At 38.3% G+C, this 21536-nt stretch overlaps 1 long non-coding RNA gene across 1 annotated transcript in view; it reads left to right on the forward strand.

Annotated features, from left to right (window-relative positions):
* Positions 1–3979, forward strand: part of LOC129777786 (uncharacterized) — a 33589-nt gene extending 29610 nt beyond the window's left edge. Inside the window, exon 3 of the long non-coding RNA XR_008743289.1 lies at positions 3677–3979. This is a non-coding gene — a long non-coding RNA (uncharacterized LOC129777786). The remainder of the gene's footprint in view (positions 1–3676) is intronic.
* The last annotated feature ends 17557 nt before the right edge of the window (positions 3980–21536 follow it).

The following is a 21536-nucleotide window of genomic DNA, read 5'->3' on the forward strand; positions in this document are numbered from 1 at the left end:
GGAATGCACGTATCTGTATGCTCGTGCTGTTTCAGTCCTGACCGAGAAATTGTCGGACAATCGCGCAGGTGCTAAGGATGACCGACTTTTGGATGCCGGCCAATTCCTTCTCCATGTTCAACACCTTTAGCGCTTCCAGAAGTGTCTTCGGGACAATTCCAGTTCCAGAGAGAACGACTGGAACAATTCTTGGGACCTCCCTTAGCCCCCACAGTTCCTTGAGCTCCACGGCCAATGGTCGGTACTTGCAGATTTTGCGACCGTGGGTCTCCTCCAGATTCTGGTTCAGTGTGATAGCGACATCGATGATGGTGACTTTTCGGTCGCTCTTGTCGTAAACCATTATATCTGGACGGTTGTGGTGGATCGAGAGGTCGGTCAAAACAGTGCGATCCCAGTACAGCTTGAAACGGTCATTTTCCAGGACAGGTGCAGGCAGGTACCGGTAGTTTGGTACGTTGTCTTCCAGTAGAGCACATTGGAGCGCCAGTTGTCGATGAACAATACGAGCCACGTTGTTGTGGCGCTCGGTGTAGGCTGCGTTGGCCAAAACGGGACAGACTCCCATAATGTGCTCTATGTTTTCACCTGGTTGATGGCACATCCGGCAAATGTCATCAACGTCTTGATGCCAGACGTACCGCCTGCAGTTTCTCGTCGGCATTATCCTGTCCTGGATGGCTATCATGTCGGCTTCTATTACTGAAGAGAGTTCACCACGCGTTAGCCACAGATTAGATGCGGCCTTGTCGACGTGTGGCCGGTCCAGTTGATGGGGGTGGGCACCATGCACTGCCTTCTGCTTCCAAGCTGCAATCTTCTCCTCCACTGTCTGCAGATTACAGTTGAGTTGGTACTCCGCTTGCGCCAAGTGCAGAGCGCTGTATCCTCTGTCGGTGGCGCAGACAGCCCGGTATAGCGCGTTTTGGTTGGCGCGTTCTGCAAAGTACTCGCGCAGTTGTCGTACCTGGGCAACACACAGTGCAGATATGTCGACTATTCCAAGTCCCCCTTCTTTGCGTGGCAGTGAAACTCTCTCCAGTGCCGATTGAGTATGGTGCATTCCGGCCTCTTTAAATGCTTTCCTCATCCTCCTCTCAAGGTCCTCTAGGTCAGTTTTGCTCCATTTCACTACACCAAAACTGAAGGTCAGCAGGGGAACCGCGAATGTGTTGATCGCGCGTACCTTGTTCCCCGCGTTGAGGAAAGTCCTCAGGACACAGTTCACTCGACTCAAGAACTTGTCTCGCAGCTCCGTCTTGATGTCGGAGTGGTGAATCCCGGTGAGCTGTCGGAATCCAAGATATTTATAGGATTCGCCACGAACCATGTCTCTTATAAACTCGCCGTCATAGACCTCGTATCCTCCGGATTCGGTAAGCTGCCCTTTCAGCAGATGGACACAGCGGCACTTGTCGAGGCCGAACTCCATGCAGATGTCCCTGCTTATGTCTTCGACAACCTGGATAGCTACACCTAGACGCTGACGTGAATCAGCGTAGACCTTGAGATCATCCATGTAGAAGGTATGGGTCACTTCTTCGTGGGCGCCGTCGCCATACCTTATTTTATAGCCATGACCGTTTCTATTGAGCGTCCTACTGAGGGGGTTCAGTGCCAGACAAAACCAAAGCGGGCTGAAAGAGTCGCCTTGGAATATCCCCCTCTTTATCTGCAGCGTTCTAGACTGCAACACATTTTCCCCATCACTAAGGTGCAGAGACGTGCTCCACTGCCTCATCGCATGCTGCAGGAACCTAACGACGACGGGATCAATTTTGTAGAGCTCCAATACCCGGACGAGAAACGAGTGAGGTATGGAGTCATAAGCCTTCCTGTAATCGATATAGGCCATGCTTAGGTTCCGCTGGTTATATACCGCCTGGCCGACTATGGCTGCGTCGATGATGGCCTGGTCTTTGTAGCCATGCGTATTTTTTCTGCAATCTTTCTGCTCTTCTGCGATGATGTGATGTTGTTCGCAGTGAGCAGAAACTTTGGCGGTAATGATATTGCTTAATATCTTGTACAGACTCAATAGGCACGTTATCGGTCTGTACTTTGATGGGTTAAATGTGTTGCTGTCTTTCGGGAGGAGGATGGTGACGCCACGGGTGGCGAATTCAGGAAGGTTGTGTGTGTCACGTAGCACCTTGTTGAAGCACTCAGCTATCTTCAGATGTGCGACGGTCAGCTTCTTGTGCCAGAAGTTCTGAACACCATTGGGGCCCGGTGCTGCCCTGTTCCTCAGGTACCGCGAGGCTTCGCGGACATCGTTCTCTTCGACGATGATAGCTGGCATCTCTCCAATTTCACCACAACTCTCCTCCTCCCGTCTTAACCACATTTGCCCGTCGCGATGTTCTACTGGGGTCTCCCAATTACCAGCCCAGAAATTCGTCACATCGCTAATATGTGGCAAACCTTCGCGGTAGTCGGGCTTCTCGTCACTAATGTGGTCGTAGAACGCTTTCTCGTTATCTCTGAATATCCGATTTTGTTCCTGGCGCTTTGCAGAGTCAGAGTAACGTTGCAGCCGTTTTGTAAGGACGCTCAATTGCTGTACTAGTGTGTCGAGTTTTTCCGTCAGCTGGTGAGCTCCCAGCTGGCGAAGTTCAGTAGGCCGCACGATCACAGCAACTTGGCGATATAATTTCGCCGATTTGCTGCCTCTTTTATACGCCATCAGCCTTCCAATTGCGGCGCGCTTGATTAGGATCCGTTGCTCCAATCTCCTTCGCCATGGAGGCTCACGCCTTTCACGGAGATGTTGGAGCAATCCGCCTCTTGGCCTTATACGGTATCCTAAACTTTTGGCGGTCGCCACAGCAGCACAGTAAACTTTCAGTTGCAGCTCCTCCATGTTCTCAGCATCAACCAAGTGCAGCGGAAGAACGTGCTCGTTCATGAGCTTTACTGCACTTGTCAGCCTGCGGGAATGCTGCAACTTCGGGATCCTGGGGCGCGACAAAGGGTCCGTGTCGCGGAACTCTGAGATCGCCTCGTCGTAATGGAAGACCAGATCGCGTAGTAGTTCTTGATCTGGCTGTGGATCTCCCGGCTCAGGAGGTTGTTGTACTGTGGCCTCCACTGGTGCTGATTCGCGTGCCCCACTCGCGAATGAATTGCTCAGCCGTACTGAACTTCGTCTCGACACATCGCTTGCTCTGCTTGTTCTGGAGCTTAGTTCTCTCTGCACCTGCTGCTTGATCTCGTCGACTTGTGTTTGGGAGAGCATATTGTTGCGTACAATCGCTCTACGCCTCGCGTTCATCGCGTTTTGGTCAAGCCTCCCGACGAACTCTGGATACGCTTCCTCGAACATTGCAAGTATTCGAGGGCGACCGCTCATGTCTGTCTCCAAAGCAGTGCAGATGTAATAGGCGCGGATCACGAATTCGTTCATTTCGTGTGTCCACATGATCCGTTGCCTAGTAGTACCCACAAGTGTGGACGACTGTCGTCTGACAGTCGCAACACGCCTCGTAGGCGCAGCGTTTCGTTGGTGATGTCTATGGCTGCTGTTTCCGTGTGGTGGTAGCTCTTCGGGTTGAACTCGGCTGGTGGCCCGCTCTTGCACATCGCCCTCCAGCCGCTGGCCGGAGGGTACAGCCGCTTCTTAATTTTTTCATTTATTTTCTAATTTTTTTATTTTTTTTTTTAATTTACATTTTAGTGCAATATACTAAATTGAGATCTCTACTGTCAACAACCGTTTGGAGCGAGCGATTGACCAGAAACGTTCAGAACTAGCTAACAGAGGCTTTGTGTTCCATCAGGACAACGCAAGGCTACAGATTTCCGAGAACCTGATTGGGATGTTTTTATGCATCCACCATATAGTCCGGACCCGACACCGAGCAATTACCACCTTTTCCACGCATTGCAAAATTTCTAGAGTGATCAGAAGTTGGAATGAAGAGAAGATTGTAAAAATCTATTGCTAGAGTTTATCGTCAATAAGGACCAAGACCTGTATGATAGAGACATTATGAAGCCTTTAGAATAGCAATAAATTTTGCAATAAAACGGTGTGTATTTGAACAATCCGAAGCATATTAAGCATAGTTTTGAATTTCACCCAAAAATAATGGATTACTTTTTCCCCAACCTAATATATGATCGCGCCACCGGTGTTACGCGCCGGCGGGAACGTGTTAAAGAACACTGCTGACGGATTTCGCGCCAACTCGTCTATGGGATTGGCATGACCCTCTCAGAACTTAATGAAACTTTCTGGGTGTGAAGACCTTATCTAATCAAGCAACTTGGCATACTTAGTTTACCGAAAATTTATCTAGACTAACATATGGAAAAGGCAAAATATTTTTGATCATTTTTATAAAAAAATTTTACTCAAAAATGGTAAGGCCTACAAAAAAGTGATCCATGGAAGAGTTTTTTAAGAAAATGATTGAATTTGCAGAATAAAATACTGAAAAAAAATATTTTTTTTGAAAAAAAATCTGAAAAAAAAACAAAATTAAAAATGACGATTTTGACGTGAGAAACGAAGAGCGTGAAAACCTCCGAAAAAGTTCGAGAGCAGTGAACTGCGAGCACTTTTGATCGAAGATGACACTTAAACCCAACAACAACTCGCGGATCATATTATTATGAATCAAGAGGTCATTTTCATACGTTTTAGGGCCATGGGAAGATCATCGAAAGACCGGTAAATGAATACCACCTATGCTAAAGAAAGACAGCAGGAAACTCGAAAAATTACTTATGAAAAAAAGGAGTAATATCTCCATGGGATTGTATTGGCTATGAAACGTGGATTTATTCGTATAACACTATGCGTCACAGATCTTGAGGATCCATCAACATCGGTTGCACGATGAAATCGCTATGGACGGAAGACAATGCTCTGTGTTCAGTGGGATCAGAGGGGCTTGATCTACTATGAGCTACTCAAACGTGGCGAAACCGGTAATACTGAACAACGCTATCGACATCAATTGATCGACTTGAATCGAGCTTTGGCTGATAAACGACCAAAATGTTAAAACAGGCAACACAAAGTGATTTTGTTGCATGATAATGTCATTTGGTTGAGAAATTCTTCCACATGCGGCTTGTTCACCAAACTTGTCTCTTTCCGACTGCAACGACCAAGCGCCAAAAAGTAAATTTTTTCGAGATAACAGTGAATCTCAACATTGAAATCCGAGTGAACTAATATTTTGCATTGGGTATTTTATTCTGTAAATCAACAATTCGCATGAAGTTCCATATGAAAAATCGAGATGACCATTTTCATTGGCACTCTAAGCCATACGTTTTGTTTCGTATTCCGAAAAAAAAGTCCCACAGTGTCAATTTTTGACAAAAACAATTTTTCAAGATGACATGAGTCGAGATGAGACACCTGGAACTTTCCAAGATTGTTGCTAATCGAAGTAGTGTACGAAGACGATAGTTGCACATGGTTATTATCGACTATTAAAAAATCTTTTGTTTTAATTTTGCCCACTATTGATGTTTGGTTTAAGACTATAATAGAATAACAATGAAATAAAAAGATCTATTAAAATCAATAACGAAAAAAAAAATTAAATGCTTCTAACAAAATGTGTCCGGAATTCAAATCATGATCAAAAAAGTGTCCGGATTGCAAATCACGGCACAGTGAAAAAAATTACAAATTTGAAACAAATATTTTCATGAATACCTTGTAATTTCTATATGAACTTTTTCATGCTAAGATATGTCATTATTTTTCAGTACCGTCGATGGGGGTGAAAATGGGTTATAGGGGTGAAATTGGGTCAAAAATGGAGAAATTTACTATTAGTAATATCTTGACAAATATTGCGAATATTGAAAGCTGTGAGTCGTATAATAGGAGACATATTTCCACACCTTCCAATGTATAATATTTAACTGTAGTACAAATAGTTATTATTTAATAATTCATCAAAATTTTATGTGTAAATAGCCATCAAATAACACCTCAGAAATCTTATTATCCCTGGATTGCATGTGGAAGGTAATCCAAGATCCCCACGGTAGTGATCACCTACCAATAATTTTATCGATCGCTAATGAATCAAGCTCTCGTGAGTCAGTCAATATTTCGTATGACCTCACGAAGAATATTGACTGGAGAACATTTGCGGAAATAATATCTGAAGCAATTGTTTCAATGCATGAACTTCCTCCACTCGAAGAGTATAACTTTATATCGAGTTTGATTTACGAAAGCGCACTTCAAGCTCAAAAGAAACGTGTACCGGCTACCACTTTACGACGTCGTCCTCCATCACTTTGGTGGGACAAGGAGTGTTCAAAGGTCTACCTTGAAAAATCATCCGCTTTCAAAAAATTCAGGAAAACTGGATTAGTGGAATGGTTTCTAAAGTACCAAGCTCTAGAAGCCAAACTAAAAGGTTTGATTAAAGCAAAAAAGCGTGGATATTGGCGGAAGTTCGTCAATGGTTTGTCAAGGGAGACCGCTATGAGCACTCCTTGGAATACGGCTAGGAAAATGCGTGGCTGGAACCATACAAACGAAAGTGAGGAATACTCTGACCGTTGGATTTTTAACTTTGCAAGGAAGGTTTGCCCCGACACCGTTCCTGCACAAAACGTCGTACGCGACATTCCACTTCAAAGCGATTATGAGAATTTTTCGATGGTGGAATTCTCAATTGCCCTTCTCTCATGTAACAATTCAGCTCCGGGGTCGGACAAGATTAAATTCAACTTGTTGAAGAATCTTCCCGACTTGGCAAAACAGCGTTTGCTGAACTTGTTCAACAAGTTTCTGGAGCTGAATATTGTCCCGCATGACTGGAGACAAGTGAGAGTGATAGCCATACGGAAACCCAACAAGCCGGCTTGCGATCACAACTCGTATAGGCCGATTGCAATGTTATCCTGTATTCGTAAATTGTTAGAGAAAATGATTCTACTTCGTTTGGACAAGTGGGTTGAAGCGAACAATTTGCTGTCAAATACGCAGTTTGGCTTCCGCCGAGGTAGAGGGACAAATGATTGTCTCGCGCTGCTATCTTCTGAAATCCAAATCGCATTTGCTCGCACAGAACAAATGGCTTCCGTTTTTCTCGATATCAAAGGGGCATTTGATTCAGTTTCCATGGAAATTCTCTCAGAGAAGCTTCATAATCGTGGACTTTCACCAATTCTTAACAATTTCCTGTACAATTTACTGTCAGAAAAGCACATGATTTTCTCTCATGGCAGCTCGAAATCTTCTCGTTACAGTTTTATGGACCTACCACAAGGCTCCTGCCTAAGCCCCCTCTTGTACAGTTTTTACGTCAATGATATGGATGATTGTCTAACTAGAGACTGCACGCTGAGACAACTTGCAGACGATGGAGTTATTTCCATCACGGGTAATAATCCCGTCGTTCTGCAAAAGTCGTTGCAAGATACCCTGAACAATCTGTTCACGTGGGCCCTCAAGCTGGGTATCGAATTCTCTACGGAGAAAACTGAAATGGTCGTTTTTTCTAGGAAGCACGAACCCGCCCAATTCCAGCTTCACCTATCCGGCAAAACGATCCAACACTCTATGTTTTTCAAATACCTGGGTGTATATTTTGATTCTAAGTGTACCTGGGGGAGACACATTGCGTATTTGAAACAGAAATGCCAGCAAAGAATCAATTTTCTCCAAACAATTACCGGAACATGGTGGGGTGCCCATCCAGGAGACCTCATTCAGTTGTACAAAACAACGATATTATCAGTGTTAGAATATGGCAGTTTTTGCTTCCGATCAGCTGCCAGGATTCATATTCTCAAGCTGGAGAGAATACAATATCGTTGCTTGCGTATAGCCATGGGGTGTTTGCATTCGACACATACGATGAGTCTCGAAGTTTTGGCAGGAGTACCCCCGCTTACTCTTCGGTTCACAGAATTATCCTACAGATTTCTCATCCGTTGCAAGATCATGAATCCATTGGTGATTGATAACTTCGAAAATCTACTCCAACTGACTCCTCAGTCAAGTTTTATGTCTATATACCATGAGTACCTTACCCACGACGTGCACCCTTCACCAGGCATCTCCAACCAAGTTTGCTTCCCATACTTCTGCAATTCCTCTGTCATTTTTGATCTGTCCATGCGACAAAAAATCCATGGAATCCCAGATCACCTACGCTCCGATTCTATTCCGCCGATATTTTCGGCAGAATATGGGAAAGTTGGATCTGATAAAATGTTCTTTACTGACGGTTCATTCATAAACGAGTCCACTGGCTTCGGCATCTTCAATGAAAATTCCAGTGCCTCTTTCAAACTCAAAGATCCTTGTTCCGTGTATGTCGCTGAACTGGGTGCGATATATTACGCATTAGGGATCATTGAAACATTGCCCATCGACCACTATTTTATTTTTTCAGACAGTCTCAGCTCAATAGAGGCAATCCGCTCAATGAAGGTTGATAAACGCTCATCTTATTTCCTAACTAGAATAAGACAACTATTGAGTGTTTTGGTCGAAAAATTATTCAAGATTACCTTAGTATGGGTTCCCTCTCAATGCTCGATTCCGGGGAATGAGAAAGCGGACTCGCTAGCTAAGGTGGGCGCTTTAGAAGGCACACTTTTTGAAAGGCAAATTGCTTATAACGAATTTTTCCACATTCCTCGTCAGTATACGCTCGTAAGTTGGCAGCGCATGTGGAGTGGTGATGAGTTCGGTCGTTGGTTACACACGATTATCCCTAAGGTCTCGACGAGGGCATGGTTCAAGGGATTGAATGTAGGTCGTGATTTCATTCGCGTGATATCTCGGCTTATGTCCAATCACTACAACCTCAACGCGCATCTCTATCGCATTGGGCTCGCAGCAAACAATCTTTGTGATTGTGGCGATGGCTACCACGACATCGAGCATGTTGTCTGGTCGTGTATCCGGTTCCATGCTGCTCGCTCTCAGCTCTCTAGAGCACTGAGAGCACAAGGCAGACAATCGGATATCCCCGTCCGGGATATCTTAGGTAGCCGGGATCCTGATCTTCTGCTTCATCTATACCTGTTCCTCAGAAACGCCGATGTCAACGTTTAATGATGTTTCCTTCGTTGTGTCCCCGTTTCATATCCCTCCTATCCGATCGATAAACTTTTACTTAGTCGCGGCAATACATACACACACTCTTTACAGACACACGGGCCAAAGGTTGTGCAGTCCACTGATCATTCAACAAGAGCCAAAGGTTGTACCGCTCATGACAACTCTACACGAGCTGATGATTGCGCCGCCATTCTATCCTGGATTCCTCGAGTCGAGAAAGACGCACCACGCTAGATATGGGGTACAGACTAGGGGGGCGTTGCTGATTAATGGTCAGCTGCATCCCAATAGGAAGTATCCCGTGTCGGGCACACGTACAGAGCATCGAAGACTGCGACATACCAATTATGAGAACACTTGTAATACTAACCTCGAGTCAACCGCGAGTAATCGGTTACATATTACTAACATAGTCTAAGCAAATATTGTCAAAATATTGAACTCCCGGCCCCGTTAGGCTGACGCCATATGAGCCTTAATAAAATATATATTTTGGATAAAAAAAAAAAAAAAAAAAAACACCTCAGAAAAAATCTCATGCCCAGCATTATATAGAACTACTTAAATTGTAAATATTGGATAGAATTATTCTTTAAAATCTTGCCAGATGAGTCACTGACTGATTTTGAACATCAAAAAAATGGCTCCATTCATATTTCAATATTTTCGAAATAATCCCTTATTTACACTGAGTTGGGGGTGAGAATGGGTCAAGCACAAAATTGAATTCCATGCCAAACCGCTATAGTGATTGTCAGATTTTCATGAAAATTGGTAGTTTTATTCCTCATCGTAAAATATTAGACCAGTATTTTTTTTCATCAGGGTGGCCATTTACATTTTATGGTCCGAAAAATCAACTTTTCCCCCTTTTATCCAAAAATGACCTTTTTGAATAATTCATAACTTTTGAACTACTGGAGCGATTTAGATGATCGATATATCAAATTAAAGACAATGAGCTAGATTTGTTTGAAAAACATTACACTTTAAAAAAACAGATTTTGTTTTCGTAATTATTGATTGTAATAGTTTTTCATAGCTTACATGGTTTCGGAACTAAGGTCACCATATTTTTTATACACAGAGAGGTGTATTTTCGTTTTCGAGTGATTTTGCAAAGTTAACATGTTTTCAGTTTGTGTTCCATATTCATATGCGACTGAACAACATCTATGCGACTAGTAAAATGCAACACAAAAAGAGTTTAAAAGTCATGAATTAAAAAAGTCATTTTTGGAAAAAACGAAAAATGATTTTTCGGACCATCGGAATTTGAAAAATTATAACTCAATAACACAAATAAACGCATCTCTGAATTTTGGATGTGTTATCTAAAAAAGTCTTAGCTTTCAGGAAAAAAACCTTAAAAATATAGCGCCCTTGATCCCGAGACAATGCAAACTACAAAAAAAAATACAATCCGTAATTACAAGACCAAAATCCAAAATTTTGTGCAAGTATAATATTTTTCGAAAAGATTATTGGCTTTAATTTAATATGTCGATCATCTGAATCGGTGCAGTAGTTATAAAGTTATGAGTTTAAAAAAAAAGATTTTTTGAAAAAAATGAGGAAAATGATCTTTTGAACCACCCTAAAATGGAAATAGTCACCTATTCAATTTGATATGTAGATCATCCGAATCGGTACAGTAGTTCAAAAGTTATGAATTAAGAAAAAAAATCATTTTTTAAAAAGAAATGGAAAAAAATGAAAATGAAAAAAAGGCGTGATGAGCAACCCTAAAATGGAAATGATTACCCTAATGATAAAAAATACGGGTTTACTGTTTTGCGATAAAGAACAAAACTACAACTTTTCACGAAAATCTGAGAACCACTATATAGGTTTGACATGGAATGGCTTTATATAAACATGTCCATCGCACTTCTAGGTGGATTGACACTATTTTCGTAACTCAAATAATCATTCAGACACTTACATGTTGTTAAATTATCGTGAAATTATTGAGAATTGATTTCTAAACACAATTCTTCATAGAAAGTAATATTCACTAATTTGACCCATATGGTCCAAAGTTCGAAAACTACCTTTTTTTGGTAAGTGAAGTTATCATCATAAGCGCTTGAGTGTCCGGATTTCAATGCATTATGGTATATAATACGAAAAATATATGTTACGTACATGGAGAAATAATCCTCATAAACCAATATCAATTGGAAACCTGACATCTCACCTGTTGTTCGCGCTAGATCGAAAAAAAAGCAAAAACAAATAATGAGAATCCAGTAGTCCGGTCTCGTCTCATGTCTCAGGTATTTCCGTTTCGGTATTGGTTTAACTGTCAGATCAGCAAATCACACAGATGCCTTATTCACACATTGCTAAATTGCAAAGATAGTGAAGCACCTAAAACATTACTTTTTGGAAGACTTAAACATTGCATAATACAGTAAGACTCATGTACAATATTTTTTACTTCTTGGTTTAGTGCATGGATGTAATGAAAGAAAAATACAGAAGCCAAGCTGGAAGTACTTTCTATAGACATGTTCAAACATAGTGCTCACTTAGCAAAGGTAGCAGGAATAAAGTTACTTGCAAAAGAATTGTCATCGTTTTGACAGCGGATTAGACACTACGGAAAATTCGGCAGGTATATCCATTCCTGAATCCAAATGGGTTCATAACCGCTCTCCCCTAATGATTATTTTGCCCGTCGCATTATGGTTTCATCAAAGCACCGATATGGATGACCTCCACGTGTAAAACATTTCACCAAAAAACGAACCCTTCTTCATGCAGATTTTGGGGCAACCATTATGTGCATATGGACAGCGGATCCAATGAAAATCATCAGCGTCCGCTGTCAGCCCAACTAAATGGATTATTCATACTCCATCAGTGATAACAACCGTAACCATTCTCCAGTTCGGTTGCACCTAAATGATTCTACGTAATGTGCTACATCGATGTCAGTAAGCTTCATTCAATAATCCGTTGGATTTTGCAATTCCAATCAACCATTGACTTTCACTAATGGTCAAGGATGGAATATGTCAACATGTGGCGGATGCAATGAATGGCCTATTTGTATAAAGCCATTTATACACCCAACAAATGATACAGGATAGATATGTAAAGATTCGAATACTACAGATGTGATAGATCTGTTTCATACAGCCGATATTCTACAAACTGACTAAGTCTCGTTGGTTATATTATTAATCATACATGCGGTCGTTTGTCTGTTCTCACCCACCACATCAAGGAACATTCCTAATCTTAAACTTTATTCAACAAAGTATCAGTTCACACTCTTAAAACGAATCTTAATGTCTAGTGAAGCTTTCCACAAATCAAAACGGTGCTTTTATAAACGATAGATTACGGTAATCAGTATAAACAAACGTTATCACCGATGCTAGAGGAAAAAAATAAATAAATAGAAATCTTCATGTATTGCGGCACTGTGTATATGTAAAAAGCAAGGATTGTTCTATATGTTCAAACAGAAAGATATAAGGCGGGAAACGTCACACTAATTATGTTTGTGGTTAGGATTGGGCGATCTTGGATCGATTTTTAGAAGATCGATCTTTTCCATTTCGATTTCCGATTTTTTGGATTTATTCATTGTACCCGAGAAAATCGTGAAGATCGTTTTTTTTTCTTCGACTTTTTCGATCTAAGAGTTTTTTTTTCCAGTGCACATCGATTTAAATCTCACCACCTGACAAATTTTATGAACATAATTTCAACATTTGGATAGCTTTCGAGAATGTCAAATAAGTCATGGTGAACAGGATTGGTCGATTTGGATCGATATTTGTGGAGACGATCTGGCATAGTGGTAACATCCATACCTCACGCAAAAATCACAAATTCAATTCTCACTCCCGACATTCTTCCAAAAATGGAAGTAAAAGTGACGAACCAGCCGAAATGTGTTTGAAGGTCACTATAATAGAGAAAAAAATGGATAGATATTTAGAAGATCGATTTTTTCCTCTCCGAATACCTACTCCAAAAAAAAACAGTTTTGTAAGTTTGGTCATTACAAAACCAGTGGTCACAGGTTATATTTAGGGGAAGACAGGGAAAGACCGCCCGGCGGGGTAAGACGAACCACTTCTAGTTTTATAAGAAATCCTCAGATACATTAATAACATATTTATGTCATTTCGAAACACCTTGCAACACTTGAGCGCACGAAATATCAAAATTGTGAACAAAACAAAGTTTTCGTCAATTGCGGTTGCAAGCGATCTAATTATCTTGAAAAACCGAAATTAGGATTTCTCCAGCAAAAACTGTATATTCCGTTAGTTGCCAGTATCCCATTCCTTCGGTAGATTATTCCGGTTCTGCCTGCGTGAAAAGGTATGAAAAATATAATATAAAAATGCGTGTAAAGTGCAAAATAATGCAAGAGGTGCTTTGGGGGGAAGACGAACCACTTCCGACGGGGTAAAAGCGCCACACGTTCTGATATTGAATGATTCTCATATCAAATAAAATACCATCGTCTACTTCCACACAAATGCCCCGAAAGTACATAAGGAAGTCGTTGTGGATGTAATAAACGTTGGATGATATGAATATGGCTAAAGCGGCAGGGGATAACGATATATTCATCAGACCAGCATCAGTTAGTTTTCCACCTACAAATCAAATGCAGTAAATCACCGACGATGAAGCTCGGATACATTGAACCAGTTTTTACCACTAATCAGGAACAAGAACTGGTGGAGCATTTGCTGCAGCTGGAGAATCGATTCTATGCCATCACAATGCGAGATGTCAAAGAACTGGCATTCGAGCTGGCTGAACGAAACAACATATCGAATCGGAACAAGAAATACCTACTAATTTGGTAAATTTTTCACGAATATTTTCAAAGCTCTGCACGGGGAATACGGATGGCCTTTCCAGAAGTTTGTGGGTAGTTTATGACAACCCTAAACATTTAGTGCTTTAGACAACACTGTTCCTGTTATTTTTACTAGACTAAACTGCTTGAGAATAGCATCGCTTCGTCTTACCCCGTCATGGTCTGTTTTACCGCGGTTGGTCCTTCTTAACCCGCCAGCAAAATAAAAAGTAATTTTTTATCATTTCGAAATATAATGATGAAAACGCCAAAAAACTTATACAACTAACAGTTAAACATTTTTTAGTAGTAGATTATCATATACTCAATGATATGCAGCTCAACAAATAGGGGAAATCCTGAACGTTTAACTGAAGATTGGTTTTCTTAGGGGGCGGTCTTACCCCGTCTTCCCCTACACCATCACATTCACTAGGCTGACAGTGAAAATTGTCACGAGATGGGATGATGACATCAGGTTCAGCTGATGCATTCTTTTCAAAAACTGGAACTACTACCAAAATTTCGACTAAATGCCAGACGTATGACACGATTAAATTCAACGGGATTATTGAATTTCTAATAATAATTTTCAATTAATTTATTTAATTGAATAATTCCATGACGGTTCAAAATAATGGACTGGAAAAAAATTGTTTTGAGCTTTCAAGTTTTTTTGTGACTTTTATTCTGATAATCAAAATGAAATGACTTTAATGTTTGAATAGAAAAGTGAAATGTTCATTCCACGTTTAAAGACAACACTTCTATAGAACAAGTGAATAAATTGGAAATTCGATTTTTCAAAGATCGATTCAGAAAAGATCGATTCAGAAAAGATCGATTCAGCAAAGGTCGATTCTTTGGTACCAATGTTCACTAAAGTTCACAAAAAAAATAAATAAATCTTGTTTATCTTTCATAATCTTACAGGGTTGCCACATATACAGAATGTTTTGTATTTTACTAATTTTTCGCCAAATTTCAGATACAAAATCTGTATATACTGAATTACAGATTTTCAGCCAACATACAGAATTTACAGAATTTATTTTAAAATGTAATTTTAAATATTAAATTCATTACAGCGCATACATAGATATATTGATTTATATATATGTTGAACGCAACGCAAAGGGATGGCTTCGAATGGAGGCAGTTGTTAAGCGATATCTTGTTCTATTTGAAGAGCTTAAACTATTATTTTCGATCCAGGATAGTATGACCATAATCAATCCGCTAATTGTATACTCATTTGAACGATATTAGGACTAAGTCGATTATGCTGTTCAACCGCTTATCAATAACGTCAATTGCACTTTTTAGTTAGAAAGTTCTCAATTTCACGAACTTTAGATTGGAACAAGAATGTTATTGTTGATCAAGTCATCCAGACTTATGTTTGGAGAGTTAAGTGCAACGATTCGCTGATGCTAACCATGACGTGAAAGATTTTGAAAACTTTCTAAGGATGTTTACGTTGGTGTCGATTCAGTAGAAGCTAAAAAAGGATTGGATGCAGCTAGGAAGCTGACCTTCAAATCGATTTGTCGTGACTACTATATTGAACTTGTGAAACAGATTTCAAAGCGATTTGATTTCAGTGATCCTCAAAATTTCGTCAAGCTACCAAACCTTTATGATTTGAAGCACCAATTTCCTCAATTCCTTGAAGAAGCTAATAGACAAGCTGTTGGATGTCAAAAGGCGTGATGATAAATTTTTGTATCCATTGCTAAGATCGTTTGTAAGACACTTATGGACTCTATTCGGATAAAATTGAAGAAACATATGAAGTCAAGGTTCAACAAAACCATGTATAAACATCATACAAATCAGAGACAATCCTTTTAATTATTCAACCCATAAATAAGAAAAAAATATATTCAAAATGAAAAATAAACCATCATTTTAATTTTTTTCCCTTAATTCTTCGATACAGATTTTTTTTGCTTCAAATACAGATATACAGATTTTTTCAGAAAATTTTACAGAATTAAAAGTGGCAACCTTGCTTACAGGTTATGTTTTTATTTCTTTTCGTAGCAACTCAATTCACCAGAGAGAGAGAGAGAGAGAGAGAGAGAGAGAAAGAGAGAGAGAAGATGACTAAAAGAGCATGTCGATCAAGTGTTCTGAATCAGGGCTTGACAATTTTAAAACTAAAAGATGAAAATGGCTTTTCCTTTCTTTTCATCCAATTTCGATTATGTGTATTCCCTACGCATACTGAAACATCGATTCTTCAGTTTCGTTTTCACTGATGTTTTCTTTGAATTTGAAATCAGACGCTTTCACTTGACGATACTACTCTGTTCAATATAATATGAATGGGCTATATGTCACTTTCAGTTTCACATGTGAAAGGACAATCACTACTTTCAATTGAAAGTTTCATTCAATTTTATTTCTTCAAATTGGAATTCCTCAGATCGTCTTTCAAAAAAAGTGCAATTAAAAGAGGCATATAAAAGCATAATAGTCTTACAGCCAGCGCTGACAACTGGATAAGTGGCATAATGCACATTCCTTCACATCGTTTTTTTCATCAGTTTGAGTTAATACGGTTCGAGCTCCAACGAAATTTTCATTCGAAATAAGACAATTTCATTCGATATTAGAACCTTTCATTTTTATTTGACGATTTGATAATTTCGTTTCAGTGAGAAGAACGAAAGAAATGAACGTGAAATAAAACGAGACTGCACGTCGGTGAAGTGATATAGGGAGTAGCACTATTTTCAGCCTGTATAAGTTTGCATGAAATTGCAAGGCACAGGCTAATTATTGAGTGACGATGTAAGACCCTGGTTCTGGTTTACATTGATACATTGAAAAACTCATGACAAGAGTTTTCTCACCCAACTTGTCCGAAAGGTTTTTATAATATTCTTTTGTTATAGTTCTACCGGTATGACTATAGTCAATTCAAAAAATTAGTTTTGCGTCCCAAAAAACTAATGCTCTATCCTTCCAGGACGATCCCGACCTCATATTTTTTTTGGAGGCTGAACAACCGGGCCCGAACTTTTCAACAAGGAAATTTCCTTCGACTTTCACTGATATAGGCATATTTCTCGAATTTCCACTCAAAAATACATTCCAGTTGTACTATTCGACATCAGAATAACAACTAAATGCTTAATCCTTCTATAGTCGCGCACAGGTCTCACAGACCGAGAAATCAGTAAATCGACTTTGCGATTCTTTCTAGCCCCCTCATTCGTCGTTCGTCATTGTTTAGCGTATCCTAAGTTTTGTCACGAAGGGGACGTGCGTCCCTTTTGTACTATAATCGGTCTGTGACACCGACGCGAGTATAGGAGTAACTTTTTTGGCAAATGCCTTTTTCCTATTCTAGAACATTCTTCAATGAAATGTAAAAAATAATGTTAGTGGTGTAGAATATTTATTGAGTTTAATGCATAACATTATTGCAGGACTATTCTTATTTGATTTGAGTCCTTTTTATCACCGGATTCAACGGAGAAAGAATAAAGACGTCATTAGATTCATATTTTCCGAAGCAAAATACAAATGTTTGACCTTCGTATACTCGCTAAATACAATGATCATACATATTCACACTTGTGAAGGAATTGCACTTGTGGAAGGATTGTAAACTATAACGGCGCTAGAGAAACTAATCGGGGACTGTTGATTATTTTTTACAGTTTCGGGGATTTTGTTTTATAATATATGGGCTTAACTTAATATCGACAAGAAAACAAGTCGCAGGAAGTTTCTAGAAATTCTTTCATATTATCTTATTATGTCCCATCAAAAAATCAGGAATTAATTCTAAGTTTGGGTAAGAACACAGAGACAAAGGATAGTAGAAGTATGTAAACTTGATATTCTAGAATCTTTATCATCTGGTAACTATCTAGAAGGTTGATATATATTTCTCTCTTCGAAAAAAAAGATCCAAAAGCATATTACAACTGCATGAAATGAAAAACAAAATATTTGTCCTGAGCATGCAGTAATGATATGTTCTGATTCTTAACCCAATGAAACCTAAATCGATTAATACGTTTTTATGTTATTTCATAGCATATACTGATTATACTTTCACGAATTATATTCAATTGTTTACTTTTAGTTAATAAAAGGTAAAAAGACAAATTTCGTTATTTGTGTTGGAGAAACAAAAATTACTCTGTTCTGAAGGGGCTGAATTAGATGACTATTAAAACTGAATGAAGTTCAAGATAACATATTTTTTGGATTTTTTCATTCAATTATCTTCTTTAAACAAATACCAATAAACATATATCTTCTTCAAATAAATAACGCCTAAAAAGTACAACTTTCGGTCTGTGACACCGTGCGCGAGTATACGAGTTACGATTTTGCGTGCGAGTACAGGAGGGTTGAAAATTTATGCAAGTAATACAGTGATTTGATTCTAATTGGATTTACCGAGGCAACACTCAGTGTCGCACTAGAAGCGAGTGTGACCGGTAATTGGACATATCACAAAACACAACACAATGTGAAAAACAAGTTAAAACAGAAGAATCATTGAAATCTAACAAAAATTAATGAAAATGGTTGAAAATATTCCTATAGTTCATCGTTATTCGTGTCGCATTACAGGTCTGCCCAATTAGCTAGACATCCGATTAAGGGCAAATATCTGTACATTGTTGAAAAGGCGTAGCTCTAGAAACGTTATTACAGAGTAACTTCGATATAACGTACATTTCATTTTCAAAATTGTACGATGTATCGAATTGTACGTTATATCGAAGCATAATAAAGAACTCAGAAACGTGGATTATATTACTGTTTGTAAAATGTACGTTATATCGAGGGTTCGTTATAACGAGGGTACGTTATATCGAAGATACCCCAAAAAGTAGAAGAAGTAATAAACACTTGTTTTTTTTGTTTGTTTTATTTAAACTTAACTTTTTAACTTAAATTAACTTAAACTTAAACTTTTCTGTTTCTAATTCGTGTAATTGTGCAATTATTTTTATCACCAACCAGTCTGTCGTTGCAATCTGCCTGACACGAATGTTATTACCTAATTGAACTAAATCAATTAGCTTCAATTTCTGACATCCGGGACATTGTCGTCTTTGTTCTGAGTACGTGTGTACACTTTGCATAATTACCAATCGGTGACTGGATCGCTTGCCGCCGATGAAGTACATCATGCACGGCTGATAGAAGACACCGCTGATGAGGAAGCTGATGATAACTATGGATGCGCCAGAGGGAAAATTTCGCCATTTTAATGAATGAAGTCATGAAGTGGTAGGGGAGGTGTGGGTAATACGGATATGTTGAGAAGAACTTTAATTATATCTTTGAAAATTCATGTTTCCCAAAACTTTAATGCAGTTTCTTATAATTCAATATACTGTTTTTCGACCTAATTGACCAAATGTTTTACAAAAAAGTGTTTCTCAATATTTTTAAAGACATTAAAACGGACCGAAAAGTACAACATTTTTTTCGATGAGAGTAATATGAACATATACTGTGGGGGAATATGGACACGTTTGTAATATACAAAGCGTATATCATCGTTCGTGAGAGGAATAATTTTATTCAACCAAGGTCTGAACTCATCACGAATGTCCATTTGAAGATAAAGACTCAAATTAATCCACCTAGAAGTGATATTGTGCTTTTCAGCAGTGTAAAGGGACAGATCCACAACTATTTTACTGTTCGTTCCAGTCAGCTTCTAAGCAGTGCACCTTTGGCGATTTGATTTCCGTTTATAGACGCAGGGCATTCCTTAGGAATAAATTAAACAGACTTTTCATAGTCCATCAAAAAACCACTGGCAACTGTCCATTTCACCACACCAGTACAATTATCTCAATAGTTAAAATTTTCCACTCGCAAATAAATTTACTGTTCCGTACATATCTAATATCCCTTCTCTGTTAACTCACAAACCAAAATATAACCATTAGCGAATTAAATCACTCAAAAAGCTTAATATCAAAGCCGCCAAAACCACATCCGCGCGCGGAATCATAGATGATATTCAGTTTATGTTTCACTTCTCCAACTTTTGATCAGTATTCATTGCCATAGGGTGGTTTAAATATTATAGAATAACATGTAGAAGGTGTTCTCATTAACACAAATCTGAATTTCAAAATGTAACTATAGAGCAATTCCAAATGAAATCGACTAATGACTAAATATTAGTATTTTTAATTTGAATGAAAATTTGTATTCCATTTGTGTTGAAGGGAATATGAGATTACCACAGCAAATGGAAATTTTTGACTCAAGTGTAACTTTTAGAGCACTTCAAATGAAATCGTCCTACAAATGCAGATTTTAAAAACAAGTATTTATGATTCAAATGAAAGTTTGTATTCCGTTTGGGTTGGAGGAAATATGAGTTTCTTGGGAATTTTTTGACTCAAGCGTAACTTCTCAAAAGGGCGTATCGATTTGAGTAAGAGAAATCTTCGATAATTTATTTCTCAAAAACTATGAGTCCTACCGAAATAGTGTCTTAGAAAAGTTATAGAGCATTGATGTCCAAACGTAAAAAAATATACACTGAGAAAAAAATTAGTACTTTTTTTATTTACAAAAAAAACTTTATTTTGCAATATCTAAAATATATATTTTTTAATTATTTTTTTTTAAATTTTTATATAAAATAGAAGTCATGTAGAAAATTTAGAAAAATGGGTACAACATGGTAAAATTATTTTAAATTTTCGAAACATCGAATTTTTGTATATTAACAATTATTTTGAGGCACACATGATGAATCCTGATGTAATTAAAAACAAAAAAGATTGTTATTAATCTCCTTCTAAATGCAGCCATTCTCGAGATATTTGAAACAAATATTTCTAATTTATTGTCTTTTTTATAGTAAATAGGCTCTTTTAATATGTTTGTCGTGTTATACTGCCATGTTAATGAAATTTTATGAATTTGCTTATAATTTTCAACAACTTTTCCAAATACATCATTATGATAAAAATATATGTTTAGAAGTAACGTTGAAAAACATTTGAAGACATGTGGGTTAATACAAAACGTAGCGATAATGTTTTTCAACGTAACGTTTTTAAATTCTGTATTTAACTGCACTATAGTGCAATTCCAAATGAAACCGACAAATGACAAAACATAAATATTTTGGATTCGAATGAAATCGTCCTACAAATGCAGATTTTAAAAACAAGTATTTTTGATTCAAATGAAAGTTTGTATTCCGTTTGGGTTGGAGGAACAATGAGTTTTCCACAGCAATTGTATTGATGTTACTATAAAAAATACAATAAATCAGAAATATTTTTTTAAATACACCAAGAATGGCTGTATTTAAGAAAGATTGATAATGAGCTTTTTCGTTTTAAATCACATCAGGGTTCATAATTTGTGGTTAAAATTGATTGTTAACATATAAAAATTCGAAGTTTCGAAAATTCATAAAAAATCGATGTTCCACAAAGTTCGTCAAGAATAGTTTTATCATCTTCGACTTATTTTTTAAATTTTCTGCATGACTTCTTTTTTATATGAAAGAAATGAAAAAAAAATAAAAAATATGCTTTTTAGATATTGCAAATTAAAGGTTTTTTTTCGTAAATAATAAAAGAGTATATTTTTCTCAGTGTATATTTTCTTCACATTTAAACA

Source organism: Toxorhynchites rutilus, chromosome 3 (assembly GCF_029784135.1).
Source record: "Toxorhynchites rutilus septentrionalis strain SRP chromosome 3, ASM2978413v1, whole genome shotgun sequence".
In the NCBI taxonomy this organism is placed as follows: domain Eukaryota; kingdom Metazoa; phylum Arthropoda; class Insecta; order Diptera; family Culicidae; genus Toxorhynchites; species Toxorhynchites rutilus.